The sequence below is a fragment of the Mixophyes fleayi genome, chromosome 4 (assembly GCF_038048845.1).
Source record: "Mixophyes fleayi isolate aMixFle1 chromosome 4, aMixFle1.hap1, whole genome shotgun sequence".
In the NCBI taxonomy this organism is placed as follows: domain Eukaryota; kingdom Metazoa; phylum Chordata; class Amphibia; order Anura; family Limnodynastidae; genus Mixophyes; species Mixophyes fleayi.
Window position 1 is genome coordinate 206,731,572 of NC_134405.1, and position 20,405 is coordinate 206,751,976.

The window sequence follows — 20,405 nt, forward strand, 5'->3', positions numbered from 1 at the left end:
GTCTTCTCACCATAAGCAGTGGTACAACTTGCTATACGCAGACCACTGACTTCCCCGCTACCTACCTGCACCTGGACAAGTCTCTTCACCATAAGCAGTGGTACAACTTGCTATACGCAGACCACTGACTTTCCCGCTACCTACCTGCACCTGGACAAGTCTCTTCACCATAAGCAGTGGTACAACTTGCTGTACGCAGACCACTGACTTCCCTGTTACCTTCCTGCACTTCTTCACGTCCATCAAGATCCTCGTGTTCATATCTACCTAATCATTAACCAGATTGCTGCTAGTCATTGACTTTTCTATTTGCATCCTCTCACCATCTGCTGAGTCATATGTTCCGCTAGTCACCCTGCTACCAGAGGACCACTGTGTAACCCACACTACTCTGGTAAGATCATCATCTGGTGATATCCTGGGCAAAGATTCCTAGTGCCCGTGACACAATGAGGTGCATTTTTGTGCTATGTTGTCTCCCATGGTCTATTTTTAGGAATGAGGATTTGTAAATAGGATTGCCCATTCATGAGTTGCAGCCAATTGTAGAGATTACTCTTGTGTTATTAGTAGTTAGTGGGAATTCTAGCTTTCCAATTTGTTAATTATATGGGCTTATGATCGATTATACCTATCCCCAATAAAAAAAGTAAGTGGGCTGCATGGTGGCTCAGTGGTTAGCACTTCTGCCTCAGAGCACTGAGGTCAAGAGCTCAATTCCCGACTGTGTGGGATTTCTATATTCTCCCCATGCTTTAATATAGAATATGACTGAGGCACAGGGCCAGACTAACCCGAAGATTTTCCATCTGCCCAGGGGCCTTGGGCAGATGGAGGGCCTCGGGTCGGGAGCGGTCCCACCCACCCACTCAGACTGTCAGGTAAGGCATGCTGGCAGGCAGGTAACAGCAAATCTGATGCTGTTAGCTGCCTGCTGTCCCTGTAAGTGTGGCCACGGTGCTCAGTAATCTCCTTAGTGAGACAATGAGTCATAGTCTCACTCTCACGAGATCTCCTCACTAAGGAGATTACTGAGCACTGCGCCCGCACTAGTCACAGAAGAACACCTGCTGCCTGCTGAAGCAATGAGAGGAACCAGAGGACAGTGAGGAGGACCACAAGTAATTAGGTAAGTGTTCGGAGGGGGTAGTGGAGCAAACATAATAGATCATGACTATCACATCATATCATTTTCAAGCAAGAAAGTAGAAAATAAAGGTGCTGCACTGGACAACAATATCTTGCTCGACTATGTGGCCTGTGCATAAATGGAGTTAATCCAACAGGAGATACTTCTGTTTGTGTGAAAAACACCCCTTTCCCTCTGCATTTAGGTGAACTGCTTAGGTGAAAAGGTGCGTGTGCTCTTTTTTACTTTTCTCTTTAGTAGTATGAAAAAGAACAACGCTGTAGTCAGCACATGTTAGTAGTGAGGTGACTGTACCTGATTTGTGTTTCAGTGATGTTTAAAGCACAGATGTAAGTATAGGCGCTGGCTTGTGAGCTTAAATGTATTGAATAAAATAGGAACATATCTTTAGTTACGCTACATATATTTATATATATATATATATACATATATATATATATATATATATATCTATATATCTATATATAGATATATATATATATAATCCCTGGGGATGGTGCAGTTGGAGCACCAAGGGGCTACTAATCACAATTGCATCATTAAGAAAAGAGATGGATATTGTCATTTACCAGTCCGGGAAGAGAAACGTCATCTCCCACAAGGCTACTGTGAAAAGAGGTTGGAGCCTAACAAGACTCAGAAACCAGAGAGCGGGGAAGGAGGGAGAGAGAGTAGCGCCCTGAGAGAGACTGGGGTGTGTGACAAGTCCAGATAGGTGACCCTAGACAGAAGGGCACTGGATTGGTGGTCTGAGCAGAGAGAACAGACAGTCTTGAGGCATATCAGAACAGAGTGGAGTGGTGAACAGAATCTGCTGGGAAGTCACAGTTTGAAGCTGTAGGAGGAGGTTTGCATGAATATCTGAAGAAGGACATTTTGCAAGTCAGCCATTTTGGAGATAATCAAGTTCAGACCTGTGACACACACTGGTGCAGATAAGTAACTGGTTAATTTACCTATTTGCTATTAGTGTGTATACTGGGGTTAACATTCGACAGGGGGTTTCCCGAATCTCCCCCTGGTGTATCTTTAGAACACCCCGCAGAAGAGAAAGCAGCGATTCGGGTGGAGGCACTGAGAACCAAGTACAGAGGTGAGAAGCATCTGCATCCTTCAATGTATATACACCCTCACAATGCATAATACAGAAGGGGGTGTTACATATATATATATATATATCATACATGCCTACTCTCCCAGAATTTCCGGGGGGCTCCCAAATTTCGGGGAGTCCTCCCGCACTCCAGGAAGAGTAGGCAAACCTCCCGGACCCTGTAAAATGCCAAAATTCACTGCAATGAATAGCGGGGGACAGGGCTTAATTACGCCATTAAGCCCCACCCCCTCTATTCGATACCTTGAATTTCTGTATTTTATGGTAGGGGCGGAGCTTTAGTGTCGCAATGACATTGTCATGCCCCCCTCCTACCCTCTGTCACGTGATCTGTAAAATAAAATGAATATTAAAAATGATAATAAAAATGATTCCGTTTCCTTGTACTAAATTTGTATTGGTTAGAGATACTTACCTATGCGTGTTGGAATGTCCGATACATAGGCTACTTTTATGAGATCTTACTGTATATTGTGGGATGTCGAAACGCCCATTCTTGTTATTATCCCCCCTCTCAATTGTAAGGGTCAATACATCTGAGATTCATCAACTTTGCATCAATCGCTATTGCGTGCACCTCTTTTCTGAGCTTGTGCATTGCAAAACATGCAACATACACTCAAAACAGAATTCAACTCTGCATGACCCCCTGTGGGTACAGCTGACAGCAATTTAGTACTGTCCATTCAGGACAGCATAGGTACAGCTGTAGTACAGATGTCCAGCAACTGAAATGCACAAAACTGACTATTGGTAATTACTTTTTGCCCACTTGGTAGTGGCTAAAACACCTATAGATCAATGTGATTACTCTGGGTGTGGTGAGGAAAATAATGAATTAGTTAGTTTGCAATCTTCTTTTTAGTTGTAATCCATCTGGCTGACATCCTCCTTAATTCCCCTAGCAAAACAATGCTTCTGAATCCCCACTAATACAGTGCTGCTTGGTATGCTGATGATTAAATTACTGTTCTTGCATTGCATGCCAAGCGATGAAGACAAAGATGACCAAATGCAGCAGGATGTTGAAACTTGTTAGAGCAAAAGTTATGGGAGAGTAACAAAAGTTTGACACAAAAATAAAATGGTCTTTTAAAGAAAGAAATAGATTGTGTAACATGCAATACAACATTATACTATTCTGATGCTCATTACACCACAATGTTGTGGCATGTGCCAAATTTCAATCTTAATACCAGTGCATATAATTATGCTAAAATCATACAAGGTGAATCTCAATTGGATGAGAAATATTGAAATTTAGGAACATAAGGTCCAGACTATAGAAACTCAGGTAGTTGTCTAGGCCGTTGGGTAACCCGATGCAATTTAAATTGGACAGGTGGGATGGGGTAATCCATTGACAAATCCTGTTACAAGCCAAAGTGTTGCATGTCCAGATCCTGCCCACTTTTGACCTACAATACTTTGTCACATATAACTACCAATAAATAGGATAAAAAGCATTACAAATTGGTGCATCCAAGGCAAGCAAAATTGCTTCACTGTGATTCCTACTGTTAGTCACTATTTCTCTCTGGCCCGTGATCTCTGTATACTGGTTCTGATGAGGGTGAAACAGTGGTCAGTTAATTTCACCACACAGAGCTTGATGCCTATCCCTATTACAGTATTTAAAAGGTAAGGGGTTATTCTCATTTGAGATGTGGCATGAAAGGTACTCAATCTGCTACTCAGACCTGGAAATTGTTCTAATAAAGTAGATATATCAGACATGGGCACTCTGGCATGACCAAGTGCTTCATGGGGAGAGTCCTAGTGCTCTTCAGCATGGGGCTGTTTAAACCTGGGGGCTCAAAATTTACGGTATGTAGCCTTGTGCTGACTGGCTTAGTGCTGGTTTGGTACTATGGCAGGAAGACCTGACACTTCATTAATTTCTCCTATATTGACATCAGCCCTGGCTGGCAAAGCCTAGTGCTGGTACTGCCAAATTCAGGAGGACCACACGTATTTCAGTCTACCCAATTTTGCCAGTAGCAGCCTAGAGGGACACAATGTTATCAACTTTAATCTTAGGATACACTATAAGAGTGTCTAACAAAAATGTACCCATTTGCCGTACTATTTCAAGTTGCATATATCTACGCTGTAAGCTTCCAAGTCTACATAATGCCATATCTTGAAAGGTTTTTGTTTGTTTCAAGCAAAAAGCATAAAAAGGTCATACCACATCATCCTACTACATCTACTTCATTTGTTATGGTTTATACATTCATAACTGTATAATGTGGAAAATTCTGTAGAGTTCAGTCTTCCTGATAGCTAAGACATGTGTACCAAGGAACCATCAAACAAAGAAATCACATAAACAATGGCCCCAGGATTCTCAAACAAACATAATATTAGAAACAAAATGGTTCTGCAGGGAGAAAATCTCATTATAAATGTACATAATGCATTAAAAATTGGTTATACAGTTGCATAAAATAAAGACATTAAATATTTGTGAAATACTTTACATACAGTTTACAAATCAATATTTAATATGTAAAAAAAAAAAAGATGTTTCTAAAACATAAAATGTAAATCCTGTCTTTGGACAGCAGTAAATTTGTTAAAATGAATGTGACATAAATGTAAATATTTGCAGATTTCTGTATTTTGTGTGACTGATAACAAAAATAATATATTTAATGATATATATATATATATATATATATATATATATATATATATATATATATATTCATACATGTGATGTAGTGGTCCAGTACAATATAAATATAATTTTCCTTGTGTGGTGCAGTTTTCATTGATTTGTGCAACTGCACCTATATTCCCACTGAGGCGCATAGGTTTATGAAAGCAAGATGGTGACTTGGCAAAGAAACAGTTTCTTCCAGTTGATGGAAGAATATGGTCAGGACAAAGAAAGAAGTAAGTACATGCATCTCAAAGCACATTTTGCCCAATGTAAAACAAAGCTTCCAAAACACGAAAGTGACGCATGTAGTAAAAACAGTCATAACATCCCTTCACTCTCTTGATTAACAAATAAGTATTTTTAGGAGAGTAACAGAATTTTTATTTATTGAATAGAGTGGTTCTGTATTGGTGTCAAGACAAATTGCAACAAAGCTGAATTTAAAATATCAGCCAGAATTAGCTCTAGCAGGATGGAGGAGAGAAGTCTAACAAGCACCCCAGTTTTCACCAAGAACCACAGCAAGGTGATATGGACTTTGCTGCCGGAAGCTCGCAGGTCGCAGCCCTCTGAACTGCCTTCCTGCATGATGACAGGAGATAGTAGTGGAAGCACATGATAAAACAATAGCGAAAGTCAACAATCCAAGGTCTGGTACATGAGTGGAATTGCGAGGTGCCAATTCAGACTCCAAGGGGTAAATGTGTCAAGCTGAGAATTTTCCGGGGGGTTTGAAAAACTAATCATATCTAGCTATCATTTATTTAGCACATTCTACAAAATGATAGCTAGAATCTGATTGGTTGCTATAGGCAACTTCTCCACTTTTCAAGCCCGCCACAAAACTCTCAGCTTGATACATTTACCCCCAAGAGTGTAGGTCAACAATTCAAGATCTGGTATATGAGCGGACTTACAAGATGTTAGTTCAGAATCCAAGAGCGAAGAGCGTGGTCAATTCTAGATGAGGTCAAACAAAGAGTTAACCATAGGAGAAAGACAAGAAAAGATAATTCAGAGACTATGGAGCCAGTAGCTGTGGTTGAGAACACGTTGAGTTAGTGTTCAGAGGCTGTTTAAATACTAATCCTGGTTTGAATTTACATTCCTAGGACCAGGGGTCACATGACCGTAAGCATTGAATGTGAAAGTGATGCTTGCCTGTAGAATACAGCCAATATAATCTGCAAGCAGAGAGAGCCCATTGCTGGAGTCATGGAGGAAGCTGCACCCTAGTGGGACCGGAGGTAAGTGCCTGAAATGTGGTGGGAGGTTGGACTTTGTTCTGATGTTTACATTTTTGCATGTTTTGCCTCTACAGATTTTACCACTTCTCCACACACCTAGAAATACTTTAGCTTGCTGAGGGCATCACCCAAGAGCATAGCTTAAGAGTACACCAGAGAAAGCTCTGGGTGGACCATCTAGATGCACTAACGCAAAAACCAAAGCTTCACAAATTACCTCTATTACCTATATGCATGTCAGAGCATGAGAATTTCAACCTACAAAGAATCTAGAAGTCTAAATTACCATAATAGCCTCTGCTTATGTGGTTACAGTAGTTAATGAAATGTGACCACTGTAACACAGGAAATAGTCAGAATCATTACAGAGGGGGTTCTACCTTTGCCTTTCACTAAACTTTTCATGTTCTCTATATTTGCTTACTTTGCAATTTCAAAAAATGCATATGTATGTATATTTTGCCTTGAAAAAGATTACTAATTACACTGCAAAAATGACAAAGGACCCACCATTGCTTGCAAAGATATAGTAGCCTTTCCCCATCTTTTTTGAACTCAAAAGAAGTTTTATAACATTTTCCATAAGATAAATGTATAGACAAACAATCACAGTTCAAATGACAGGAAAATGCACCTATGGAACGAGGCCACAACCATATGAGTAGTTTAATAGTTATACTGGGGGGGGGGGGGGAATGCTAAAGTGGAATACTTGAAGCCAAAAGTTTCCATCATGTAACTATGCTGAGTCTTTGCTATTATTTTGGAGAGAGGCGGGGGAGCCAGATTATTCCACTGGTGAGCGATAGCCGCTGCAGTGGTGATAAAAATATGCCCCACGACATATCGGCGGTGAGACAGGAAATCAGGCGGGCATAGATGGAGAAGAGCCAGAGATGGTAGTGGTGCGATAGCTAATGAAGTTACTTGTCAGATTAGTCCAAACACTTCGTCCCATAAAGCTTTAATTTTAGGGTAAGTCCAGAAAATGTGGAAGAGAGATCCAGCTTCCACCACACTCTCTTTAACAGGACTGGAATACTGTGGGGCAAATTTAATGTAATTTAACTGGAGTGTAATATAGCCTCTGGACCATTCTAATAAGCATCTCCGAGTGATTAATACATTTCGAAATTTTTTATATATTCTTGAAAATATGTTCACAATCTCCTCTGCCAGGGGGTGACCAAGATCAGATTCCCATTGCACTTGGGCTTGCAGCTTACTGTGCTCGGCGATTTCAGGAGACACTGGTACCAGGCGGATATGCCCCCAGCATGGGAACGTGCGTAAATCAGGATCTTCACTAATGGCGGGGGGGTGGAGGGGGGTATAGTAGAGATGGACAGGACTGTTGTGACTGGAAGGTATTTGTTGAAGTCAGAGGCAGGGATCTGGAAGTGCTTCTGAAGAGAGGAGAACGGTACCATGACACCCTGCTCAAAAAGGTCTGAGACCATAGTGACTCCCTGGGAGATACAATAATCCAGGGGCAGGTACAGGATTAGAGATGTCACCGCAAAAATAGAGGAATGGGAGAGGGAAGGGAAAAGTCCTGAACTGCCTCACTAACTAGCTAAGGATTAATTTTCTTTGACACTATGCAAGCTGGTCACAGTGGCCGGCCTAGGCCTCCCCTCCAACTAATTCAATTCTTCTATTGGGAGCATGGAAACTATGTGGGTTTCAATAGAGACCCATGGTTTGCGAGGGTGGGGAGCTGTCCAATCCTTAAGTTGATCAAGCCTCGCAGCTTGTTGGTAGATTTCCAGGTCAGGGGCTGCAAGGCCGCCTCTTAACTTAGGACGAAACAGATGTGACCGGGCCATCCTAAGACCCTTGCCTCTTCAGGCAAACTGTTTTCCTCATCCTTTAAACAGGATATATAGTATTTTTGATCTAGAGAGGTATTCTACACCCCTAAGTGCTTATGCATTACATGAGTACCACCCCAATTCTATATTATCTATTAAATTGTTTGCCAAAATCAAGAGTCTTTAAAGGGTTCTAAACGGGTTATTTGCTCTGTGTTCACCAATAGATAAATTATAGAGAGCCTGGTTTGGAGAGACTCTAAAATAACTTCTATCCTAGCACCAGTTATATTAGGAATATAGAGGACCATTAGTTTAAAGAGAAAAGTCTCTTCCCATCAAGTAAAATATTTTACTTTGACCGAGAGAGTTGTTCTGCTTGCAGGTTCTGATTGACAATGGGTCTGATGGGGCTGTATCTCCAGGCCTACGTAATAAAATAGGCTCATGAGGATTAATGATTAAGAGGGGAAGATTAGCTGTAGCCCTTACCAGGACTTTTCCCAGGAGGACGGTGGCCTAATGGGTCAGCCTCATGTCTTTATCTATTGTTTCACCTACTATTTTTTTATTAACTTATATATTATTCACCTGGCAGGGGGTGGGAATTTAGGAGCTCGGTTTCCCAGGCACATTTGACTACTTCCTGGTGGCTGCCTTCTCCCCAGGAACCAGCCACCTTAATATAGGTGCAGATGAGTAGTAGGGTGGTATTGGTGTAGGGTGAAGAGAGGGGCAGTATTGTGCATGGTGAGCAGAAGGGTGGTATTAGTCCAGTGTGAACAGAGCAGTGGTATTGGTTCAGTATGTGCAGAGAGGTAGTATTGGAGAAATATGGGCAGAGGGGATGTATTGGTGCAGTGTTAGGAGAGGGGTGGTAGTGGAGCAATATTGTCAGATAGATAATATTGGAGCAGTATGGGCATAGGTGTCTTATTGGTGCAGTATGGCAGATGTGTCATATTGGTGCAGTATGGGCCGAGGGGTTATATTGGTGCTGTCTGATAATAGACGTGATATTGGTGCAGTGTGAGCAAAGAGGTGGTAGTGGTGCATTGTGAGGAGAGTGAGGGTATTGGTGCAGTATGGGGAGAGGGGTGGTATTGGTGCAGTGCGAGGAGAGGCAGTGGTGCACGCAGGGGGGGTTTCTGGTTCTCCAGAAACCCCTCCCCTCCGCGAACCAACGGTACTGTACAGAAGCCGCGGCGCTGTCAAAGAAGCGTCCGCGGCAGTGCTGTATTGTAGTATAATACAGCACTGCCGCGGATGCTGCTTGACAGCGCCGCAGCTGCTGTAGAATTCAGACTCGCCGAAATGGAGCTGCTGTGCATGCACAATATTTTTTTTTTCCGGGAGGCGGAAACCCCCCCTTCTAAATCCTGCGTTCGCCCCTGAGAGGGATGATATTGGTGCAGTGTGGGCAGAGGGATGGTATTGGTGCAGTATGAGCAGAGGCGTAGTATTGGTGCAGTGTGAGAAGATGAGTCCTATTGATGCAGTATGAGAAGAGGGGTGGCATTGTAGCAGTGTGACGAGTGGGGTGGTATGGTGCAGTGTGAGTAGAGCGGAGGTATTAGTGCAGTATAGGCAGATGAGTAGTGTTAGTGCAGTATGAAAAGAGGAGTGGTATTGGTTCAGGATGGGCAGTGAGGTGGTATTGGAGCAGTATGGGCAGAGGGGTGGTATTGGTGCAATATTGGCAGTGGGGTGGTTTTGGTGCAGTGTGAAGAGAGTGGTGGTATTGGTGCAGTGTTAGGAGAGGGGTGGCATTGGAGCAATATTGGCAGAGAGGTGGTATTAGAGAAGTGTTAGAATAGGGGTGGTATTGGTGCAGTATGGGCAAAAAGGTGACATTGGTGCAGTGTGAGGAGAAAGGTGGTATTGGAACAACATTGTCAGATAGATAATATTGGAGCAGTATGGGCAGATGTGTCATATTGGTGCAATATGGGCAGAGGGGTGATATTGGTGCTGTCTGATAATAGACGTGATATTTGTGCAGTTTGAGGAAAGGGTTGGAAGTGGTGCATTGTGAAGAGAGTGAGGGTATTAGTGCAGTATGGGGAGAGGGGTGGTATTGGTGCAGTGCGAGGAGAGGGATGATATTGGTGCAGTGTGGACAGAGGGATGGTATTGGTGCAGTATGGGCAGAGGGTGATATTGGTGCGTTCTGAGAGGGGGTTGGTATTGGTGCAGTATAAGCAGAGGGTAATATTGGTGCACTATGTGCAGAGGTGTGGTATTGGTGGAGTGTGAGAAGTTGTGTCCTATTGATGCAGTGTGAGCAGAGGGGTGGTATTGGAGCAGTGTGAGGAGTGGGTTGGTATGGTGCAGTGTGAGCAGAGCGGAGGTATTGGTGTATTATTGTTAGGACTCTGCCTGTATTTTGTATGTGGCTACAGTAGCTCAATTCCACCAGAGATGCTGCTGTTCGCCCCTGAACTTTGCACCTAGCCTGTAGGAGTTAATCTCCTTACCTAATTAGTTCCAGCATCTGTTTCACGGCTTCATATACCTACCCCAAAATGTGTTCTGTGCAGTTCATTGTTTATACCTGGCTGCTGTTTGTCTCCTGTTTATACCCTGTTCATACCCTGTTCCAGTTTGCTTCATTGCTGTCTGGTCTCTCGCTGCCTGATTACCGGATTCTGCTTGCTTGCCTGTCGCCCTGACCTCTGCCTGTTTACCGGATTATGCTTGAACGCTTGTGACCCTGACCTCTGCCTGGCTACTGGATTCTGTTTGTATGCTTGATGCCCTGACCTCTGCCTGGTCACTGGACTCAACTAGTCCTACTTCCCTGGACTGCCTTGTGCATCTGGCTAACTGGAATCCCGATCTCGGCCTCCCTAATCTGGTGCCTCGTGCCTCCTCGCAATTGGGTAACTTAACCTACTTGTTCCTGCGTTTTGAACTGTTTTTGCCATTTTAATCATTAATTGGAACCTATTACTTCTGTGGACTATTCTTGTCATTCATCACATCTGCTCATACTTGTGTATTGAAGTATACCTGTTAATTCTGCTACCTGAAATGAGCATATTCCATGAACTGAATCCTTGTTCACATATTTTGCCTCAAAAAAAGACACTTGGTTTTTGTACTGCCTTTTCTGCATCCTGAATTCACTAGGGATCATAACAATTATAAGCAGAGGGGTGGTATTGGTACAGTGTGAGGAGAGGGGAGGTCTCTTGCAGTATGAGCAAAGAGGTGGTGTTAGTGCAGTATAGGTAGAGGAGTGGTATTGGTGCAGTATGAGCATAGAAGTGGTATTGGTGCAGTATCAGCAGCAGAGTGGTATTGATGAAGTGTGGGCAGAAGGGTTGTAATGGTGCAGTGTGAGGAGAGGTTTGGTATTGGTGCAGCTTGAGCAGAGGGGTGGTATTGGTGCAGTGTGAGGAGAGGGTTTGTATTGGTGCAGTTTGAGCAGAGGGGTGGTATTGGGATAGTGCAAGGACAGCAGTGATATTGGTGCAGTGTGGGCAGAGGGCTGGTATTGGTGCTGTATGAGCAGAGGATTTATATTGGTGCAGTGTGAGGAGAGGGGTGGTATTGGAGCAGTATGAGCCATACTTACCAACATTTTTTTTTTTTCTTCCGGGAGATGCCGGCTGGGACGTGGGCGTGCAGGGGGCGGGGCTGCGAAATCGCGTCATTTTGGCCCCGCCCCCGTGACGGAATGACGCAAATCGCGTCATTTTACAGTGGGGGCGGGGCTAAACGCCGCGATTCCGGGTGAATCGCGGCGTTTAAACTAAATTTTTCCCCCTTCCTATCAGGGAGATTGCCACACTCGTCCGGGAGACTCTCGCAAAATGCGGGAGTCTCCCGGACAATGCGGGAGAGTTGGCAAGTATGGTATGAGCAGAGGGGTGGTATTGGTGCAGTATGAACAGAGGGGTGGTATTGGTGCAGTTTTAGCAGAGGGGTGGTATTGCAGCAATATTGGTGTCACACATTGCACCAGCTAACCTACAATTTGGTAACTGTTTTTACCTGTTTCCCTTGGTTTTCACTCCCTGCATTCACTTACTGGTTGGAACTGAGCATGCACAAACCTGGGGCCTGATTCATTAAGGATCTTAAATGAAGAGGATCCTTATTTCAGTTTCCTGGACAAAACCATGTTACAATGGAAGGGGTGCAAATGAGTGTTCTGTTTTCCACATAAGTTAAATACTGACTGTTTTTTCATGTAACACACAAATACTTGATATCTTATTTGTGCACTGAAATTTAAAGTTGATATTTGTGTGCTACATGAAAAAACAGTCAGTATTTAACTTATGTGCAAAACAGAACACTCATTTGCACCCCTTCCATTGTAACATGGTTTTGTCCAGGAGACTGAAATAAGGATCCTCTTCATTTAAGATCCTTAATGAATCAGGCCCCTGGTCTTTTCAAACTTCCTACATTCTCTTGATTGGCTAATTGTCTGTCAGCTCTGTCTATTTAAAGCACCTGCTTCTTTACTAAGTTGCCAGATCTTCAGGTCTTCTTACCTGTTAGGACGCTGTTCTCTCTGGCTCCTGTCTGCACATCGGTATCCTGTGTTACCTGTTCCACGATCAAGACCTGTGGTATTATTGCAAGAAACTTGTGCTTTATATTCAGTCCCAGCCTCAAGCTATTCGCTTTCCAGGGATCTCAGTGCATCAGTTCTCTGCAGTTCACACCTCTCAGTTGGTATCCTGTGTTACCTGTTCCATGATCAAGACCTGCGGTATTTGTTGAGAAACCTTGTGCCTCATAATCAGTCCTGTTCTCAGCTATTCACTTTCTAATGACCTCAATGCTTAGGTTCACTGCCATTCACCTGAACCTCTACATTTATTGTCCTGCAGTCCTGCTCCACTCCATGGTGCCATCTCACCCTGCTCTAATTCCCTTTAGAGTACCACGACCTGTGGCTAGAGAGCAGCAAAGTCCAAATTCCCTTGCGGGGATCCCTGGTGAATACCTCTCTACCGTTTACTCCGCACCTCTAGTCTATCTAGAGCTGGGCTTGGAGGCCTATTCCAAACTAAGGCTCCAAGACAATCGGCAGAGGGGTGGTATTGGTGCAGTGTGAGAATAGGGGTGGTATTAGTGCAGTATGGGCAAAGGGTTGGTATTGCTGCATTGTGAGGAGAGGGGTGGTATTGGTTCAGTATGGGCAGATAGGTGGTATTGGCAGAAAGGTAGTATTGATGAAGTGAGGGCAGAGGGGTTGTAATGGTCCAGTATGAACAGAGGGGTGATAATGGTGCAGTGTGGCCAGAGGGGTCATATTGTTGCAGTATGGATAAAGGGGTGGCATTGGTGCAGTACATGCATAGGTGTCTTATTGGTGCAGTATTCTCAGATGTGTTGTATAGGTGCACTGTGGGCAGAGGGGTTATATTGGTGCAGTGTGAGGAAAGGGGTGGTATGGTGCAGTATGGGCGGATGATGTATTGCTTCAATGTGAGGAGGGGGGTGGTATCTGTGCAGTATTGGTAGAGGGATTGTATTGGTATAGTGTGAGCAGATGTACTGTATTGGTGCAGTATGAGCAGAAGGGTGGTATTAGTGCAGTATGGGCAGAGGGGTGGTAATTTGTGAGCATACAGTGAGTCTATTGCCGTGGTGTGTGGGGTTTATTGATTTTGTGTGTGTGTGAGGGAAGTATTTATTGATGTAATGGGGTGCTAATAATGTGCTAATGAGGAGAAATTTGTTAAATGTGAATGTTATTGATATAATATTGGAGCTGGTTGGGGTGCCTAGAGTGTTTATTGGGTGCTCTGCTTTCTTGAAAGTAACGGCAATCATTATTTTACCAAAAAGCATGTGAGAGATTAGGGAGGCATGTGTTGGTGTTTTGCAGAAAGTGACAGGTTTATGGGGGTCACTTTGGGATGAGTGATGTGGGCGTGCAGAGTTTGTTTTCAGGCTATTTTTTTCATTCTCAAAAATAAGAATAATGTGCCGCCCTTTAGAAGGTTGAATGTATTATATGTTATGAATTTTTTTCACTTAATGCTCAGTTTTCAATATTTCATGTACCTATACATTTTCAAAGCAGGTCGCAACATTTTGGGATCCAGACAAGAAATTTGCAGAAGGTTGTGCAGGATGCAATAACAGGTAGGATAGAAGAACCCAGTCCACCAACAGTCTTCTTCTTTAGCCGTCTCAATTTTGTTTCCCAAAATCTTTTCCTCTTTTTTTCTCCCTCAGCCTTGCTGCACTCCATCTCTTACGGTCCTCAATGTCTTGTCTATTCCCCTGCTGTGTGACTAGCTTCCATCTTACATCCTCCCTTCACTCCCTCTCATCCGCTCCAATCGTACACTCTGTCTGCAGACAAAGGGATAAAATCAAGCACTCCCATTGTAAGTTTGTTACTTTCCACCTCTTTCCACTTCCTTTTTCTTACCTCTACCTCCCTCTCCAACATCACTTCATTACTTATCCACACTGCCACCTTTTAGACCTGCACCTTGCATGTGTTCTGCTCCATGCACCCTCCTCAATGTCCAGTCTACACAATTTGGAACTAGCCTCACACCCACATACTATTTTTCACTATGCCTCCTGGCTGCTATCAACATCTTCCCCAATTCTGGGCCCCATGCAGCCCACAAAACTTTGGATGGCTTTGACATTAATAGGACTTGGTTTTGGCCTTGGTTTTGGATGCACCCTTGGTGGGACACTACATATCCCAGAAAATCCATCATGTTCTTTCCAAAGGCCAAAGGCATTACCAGGTATTCAAAATGTCCAAACCACATTTTGAATGTGGCCTTCTACTCATCGCCTTCCAAATTCTGACCAGATTATTTTCCCCACTAATGCCTAGTTTCATGAAAATGGTAGTAGTGAGTAATCTTTCTAGTAACTCCGAGATGACAAACAGAGGTTGAGTATGGGTACATGATGTGAACAGAGAATATAGGAGCTCCTATGGAGAAGACATTAATAGGCTTTGGTTTTGGCTGCACCCATTTGACGTCCTTGGTGGGACACTACATATCCCAGAAAATCCATCATGTTCTTCCCAAAGGCACTTATGGAGGCAGATTCAATTGGCCACGATGTTTCTAAAAACATTGCGGCCACGCAGTTTTACCAATATTACGGTAAAAATTAACGCTTACTTTTGCTTGCACCTCTATGGGATGCAAGCAAAGGCGAGTGTTATTTCTGGAAAAAAAAATCTGCGCGGGGTGTCTCGCGGCCATTCCGGAGGCACCTTGCACAGATTTTTTGGACTTGAATCTGCCCCATAGTTTAGCACACAGGTGATTTTGACAAAGGTGCTGCAAAACGATCTGGACATGTTTCCTGTGTATCTCTAAATCTTCGGAATATATAATAATTTCATCTAAATAGGCAATAGATGATCTAACAAATCTTTAAATACATCATTGATGGAATGTTGGAAGGTGGCTGGAGTGTTGTAAAGGCCAAAGGCATTACCAGGTATTCAAAATGTCCAAACCACATTTTGAATGTGGTCTTCTACTCATCGCCTTCCAAACTCTGACCAGATTATTTTCCCCACTAATGCCTAGTTTCATGAAAATGGTAGCAGTGAGTAATCTTTCTAGTAACTCCGAGATGACAAACAGAGGTTGAGTATGGGTACATGATGTGAAGCTCCATAGTCAATACTAGGCCAGATTGAACTGTATTTCTTTTTAACAGAGAATATAGGAGCTCCTATGGAGAAGGTGGAATGCCAAATATAACACTTTTTTAAAGATTTTAATCCAGATATTCTCTTATGACTTTCAACTTCGGTTCTGATAAATCTGGCAATCTGGCTGAATGGTATTTACATTCCAGTTAGCAAGTCAAATTGACAGTTATATGGCCGATGAGGTGTAGCTTGTCAGTTTCACCTATGTGAAAAACATCAAAATAGTTGTAATAGATCATAGGAAGGCTTATCAAATCTGAGTATGTGAAGACCAACCGACAGTACATTAATACATGGAGCGTGCAGAAAGAACCATGGCTTGCTTAACATAATCAGAAAATACAGAGAGCTGACTAAATCCAGACAGATTCATTCCAGGGAGTAAATCAAGCTCCGATGTGTTCAGAGATTAAAAATCATGGCAAATCGCGGGTGATTTTATTCCCCAAGTCGCAAAATGTATTAAGCTGCGTTTTGTACTCTGATCTTAAAAACTGCTGGTCACCTCTCGCAATTTGCTCAGATTTCAAACACACCAGTGTTTAGCTAACTCTCCCGTGTTTAGCTAATTCTCCCGTGTTTAGGTTTAAATTGCCATAGACAACCCGCTGCTTCCTAGCTGCTAGATTAGTAAACACATCTCTGTTAAACTGAATGTCTATGAGTCGCAGGTCCCAGTTACTGTCAAAAGTTAAAAAATAGATACATTTTGAAAAAAACAATGCGTGGGGTCCCCCTGTCCGAGCTCTATTAACCCTAGTGCTACCAGCGTACTGCTGGTTGAGCGAAAATTGGGGAAAAATTTGCCTGGGGTCCTCCTGATTTTCAAGCAACCAGCACTAGGCAAACCAGCCGGGGTGGATGACACGCGGCAGGAGTCCCCCTGCCATAATGACATACCAACCCCAGGCTGTTCAGCGCTGAGCTAAATTCCCTAGAGAATGTGGACCGCAAAAAACAAACGTGCGAGGCCCCACTCTAGGGATAACCAACCCAGTGCTGAAAGCACTAGTGCTCTTCCTACATCCCTGGGCAAAGGATGTAGGGAATTAACACCGATTTATTTAATAAAAAAAACTAGCCATGGCAGGATGCCAGAAACAGACTCGGTATGCTGATGCTTGTATAACTAAAAGCACCAGCATACCCATGGCAGCCTCGTCATGCTGGAACTTGGAGAACCACAAGTGCCAACATGGCCTGGCACCCATGGCTGGCTGAGACCTGTAGTTCCACAAAACAAAATGTTAAAAGACCACCACACGCTCATTAAAACCACACAAATTTCAAGTGGATCTGAAGAAACGTCTCTTGTTAAATATGGGTGTAAATATGTTCTACATATATAAGACAAATGCTGTATAGAGACTGACACAATATAGTGCTGGATATGAACAATACATAAATCCCAGTAGAACACACAGACTTTTTTTTATTGTCACCTGTTAATAATATAATCATTAATGAAAAAACACAAAAACATTTCTCATTGAAATACATTTATCAGGATGTTATTAATGCCTGCTGTTCATAAACTGCATTTTAACAGTTGCTAGAACATGTGTTTGATTGCAAACACATGTTCTAGCATGCATACATAAACGTCATTACTATTACTTGGCACTTACACCTGTCATGTAGATGGTGCAAGTGATACGACTGAAAAACATGGATATGCCCTGAGCTTGCACTGGACACTGCTGTGTGCTCTCCACCTTTGCACGTCTTTACTGTACATTGACTACGTGCATATGCTCATTCCATCCCCCATTCTGCCCATGAAATTGTAGGCTGTCGGAAGTGTTCTTAGGGTTTGAAGATGAATTGGATGTACTTGTGTTTTTTTAGCGTATAGTTTGTTTGAGGGCATGCGCAGAGCAATTTTATGCAAAATACGGCACGTATTGTCATTCACGTTCCTTAATGGATCAGGCCCATAATGTGGATGATCAAATGTGTGTGGAAAATTGGGAAGAGAATTTATGATTGAATCTTCGCATTCCAAATATGAAGTAGCTGTTACCTAGGTCCTCACAACATTTCCCCCCCCCCCCTTCTTTGTGTTCTTAACTCAACTTTTATGACCCTGGGCCTGGAGCGGTGCAGACTTCAATCTAGCATAAGAAGGTCTACTAGACTCGCACCTGTGTCCCTAACTATGCCTTCGCAATGAGTATTCTACCCATGCCCAGCCTTCCCCTGCCACTGGCATTGCCCTCTGTCATGTCTGGCCGGCACCACAGAGTGGATATGGCTCTATAAACTCGTCCTGTCCACACCCCTGATTTCCTTCTTTCCGCATTCTGTCCCTTGCTTTCTTTCCTTCTTCAGACATCTTTTGCAGCTTTCTTTCCGCACATGCACAATATTGATATTGTATCGTTCTTCAGTTTTTTTGCAGTATGACCCTTGCTGGAGGACCTGAGGAGGCCACTCTACACCCCTATATGGCTCTTAGGATCTTTTACTTGAAGGTTACAGGTTTGAACAGTCCACAAAAATGCACAACACTTTTCCTGACACTCGAACAACACAGGGCTGATATATTTTTCCTTCAGGAGACACACTTAACCTGTCCCCTACACTAAGAAATGAAGTCTAGACTTTACCCCTCCACCTTCCGTGCTTGCGATCCCAGACAGAAAAAAAAGAGGAGTTGCTACAATCTTTGCTTCTCATATCACTTTTGAGCTGTTGACTTACAATTCCAATCCTGTGAGTCGATTTTTTATTCTATTGGGTGAGCTCAATAACACCTTGTGCTCTTTGGATAACCTGTACGCCCCAAATCAAAACCAACCTCGCTTTTTTGCGGCACTAGACTCAATGCTCTCTAAGTTCCACCTGGGAGAAGTGATTATGGCAGGGGATTTTAATGCTTAAGTAGATCGTGCTATTGATAGATCATCCTCTCTGGCCCATCCCACTAGTGACTCAGAGTCATTTAAATCCAAAGCTTTGGCATTTATTCTCTCTTATTATCTCCTTTTTGACTCCATAGAGGGTTAGTGAACCTACATCCTGAGAATACATGTTCTATTCCCCAGTTCACAAAACTTACACGCAGATAGATGTGGCCTTCCACATCCACAATTTGACTATAAAATACCGGGGAGTGAATTTATCAAACTGCGGGTATGTAAAAGTGGAGATGTTGCCTATAGCAACCATTCAGATTCTAGCTGTCATTTTGCAGAATGCGCTAAATAAATGATAACTAGAATCTGATTGTTTGTTATTGGCAACAGCTCCACTTTTTCAAACATGCAACTTGATAAATTTACCCCTGGGAGGCCCACATACATATAGTCTGACTACTCTCCCATTTTGGCTGACCTCTTTGGCATAGTCTCCCACCCTTGCCCTTCCACATTCAATTGTATGAGAACGTTTCCAGTATTATTCATGTAGCATTCGCACATTGAGAATTATATAAATAATATCATGTTTCATACACCAAATAGCAAGTCCAGAGATGTCATAAAAGAACCAGTTTATACAGCCTGAAGAAGGACAACTGGCCACCTAAAAGAATAATAAACAGAGGAATTAACCACTGGCACGTTGACCTATGAATGTCGACCTTAATACTGTAACTATATATCTTTGTGATGTCACTGCTTTTTACAACTGTATAATGTATACATTGTTCACCTCTGGCTTTTGAAACCAGAGTGTTCTGATAAAAGCTTGTGATGGTTCCTTTGTGCAAGCTTATGCATGCCAAACATTGCATTGTAATATTTTGCAAATAAAGCCTTTGTACTCTGGAACCACAGTGAATGCATTGGAGAATCTATATTGCATATGTCACGTATGGACATAACCAAACTACTGAGGCAGACGTTTTACGAAAAGGGAGACAAGGCTGATAGCATCTTGGCCACTAGGTTCCGGACAAAAGGATCCCAGAATAACATTATGGGCCTAAAGTCTGCCTCTAGCTCCATTTATTGCCCATACCAGATTGGCTGTTAGCTCCTCCCTCTATTTTTTTAAAAAACTGGGTGTGCCCCCTTTGGTGATATCATAATGGATTTCTTGAATCGTGTGAAACTTCCCAAGCTCTCCCACCCGTTAACCCAACAATTGAATGAAAAGATATCATCAGAAGAAATAATTGTGGTTATTAAGGAGCAAAAGACCTATAAAGCTCCTGGCCCAGATGGCTTCACCATGGCCATGGAGACCCCTTTCCTAGGTCAAAATTAGAAGTACGCATGATGGTCATCCTTGAGGAGGACAAGGATCCTTGCGACTGCGCAATGTGCCGTCCTATCTCTCTCCTTAATGTGGATGACAAGATATATGCCAAGATCCTGGCCCCTCAATTGAATAGAGTCCTCCTGGATTTGATCCACTACGACCAGGTGGAGTTCATTCCAGACCGTCAGGCTAGGGCTAATACCTGCTGTGCGATAGACCTGGTCCAAATTATCATTCATAGACGTGTCCCAGCCATGCTGCTCTCCCTGGACGTCAAGAAGGCACTCAACCAGATTTCAGAAAATGTATGCATATGGCTTCAGGACTGAATTCCCGATGGGGGTATCTGCTTTGTATAACTCTCTAACAGCCAGGGTCCTGATTAACAGCTTCTTATCTGACTCACTCTCACATTCCAAAGGGACGAGGGTTGCCCCCTATCGCCCCTAGTCTTTGCTTTAATTACAAAACCCTGGCGGCGATGATCCGGCAGATGGATACGATAATGGATGTGGAGGTGATGCCCTGGGA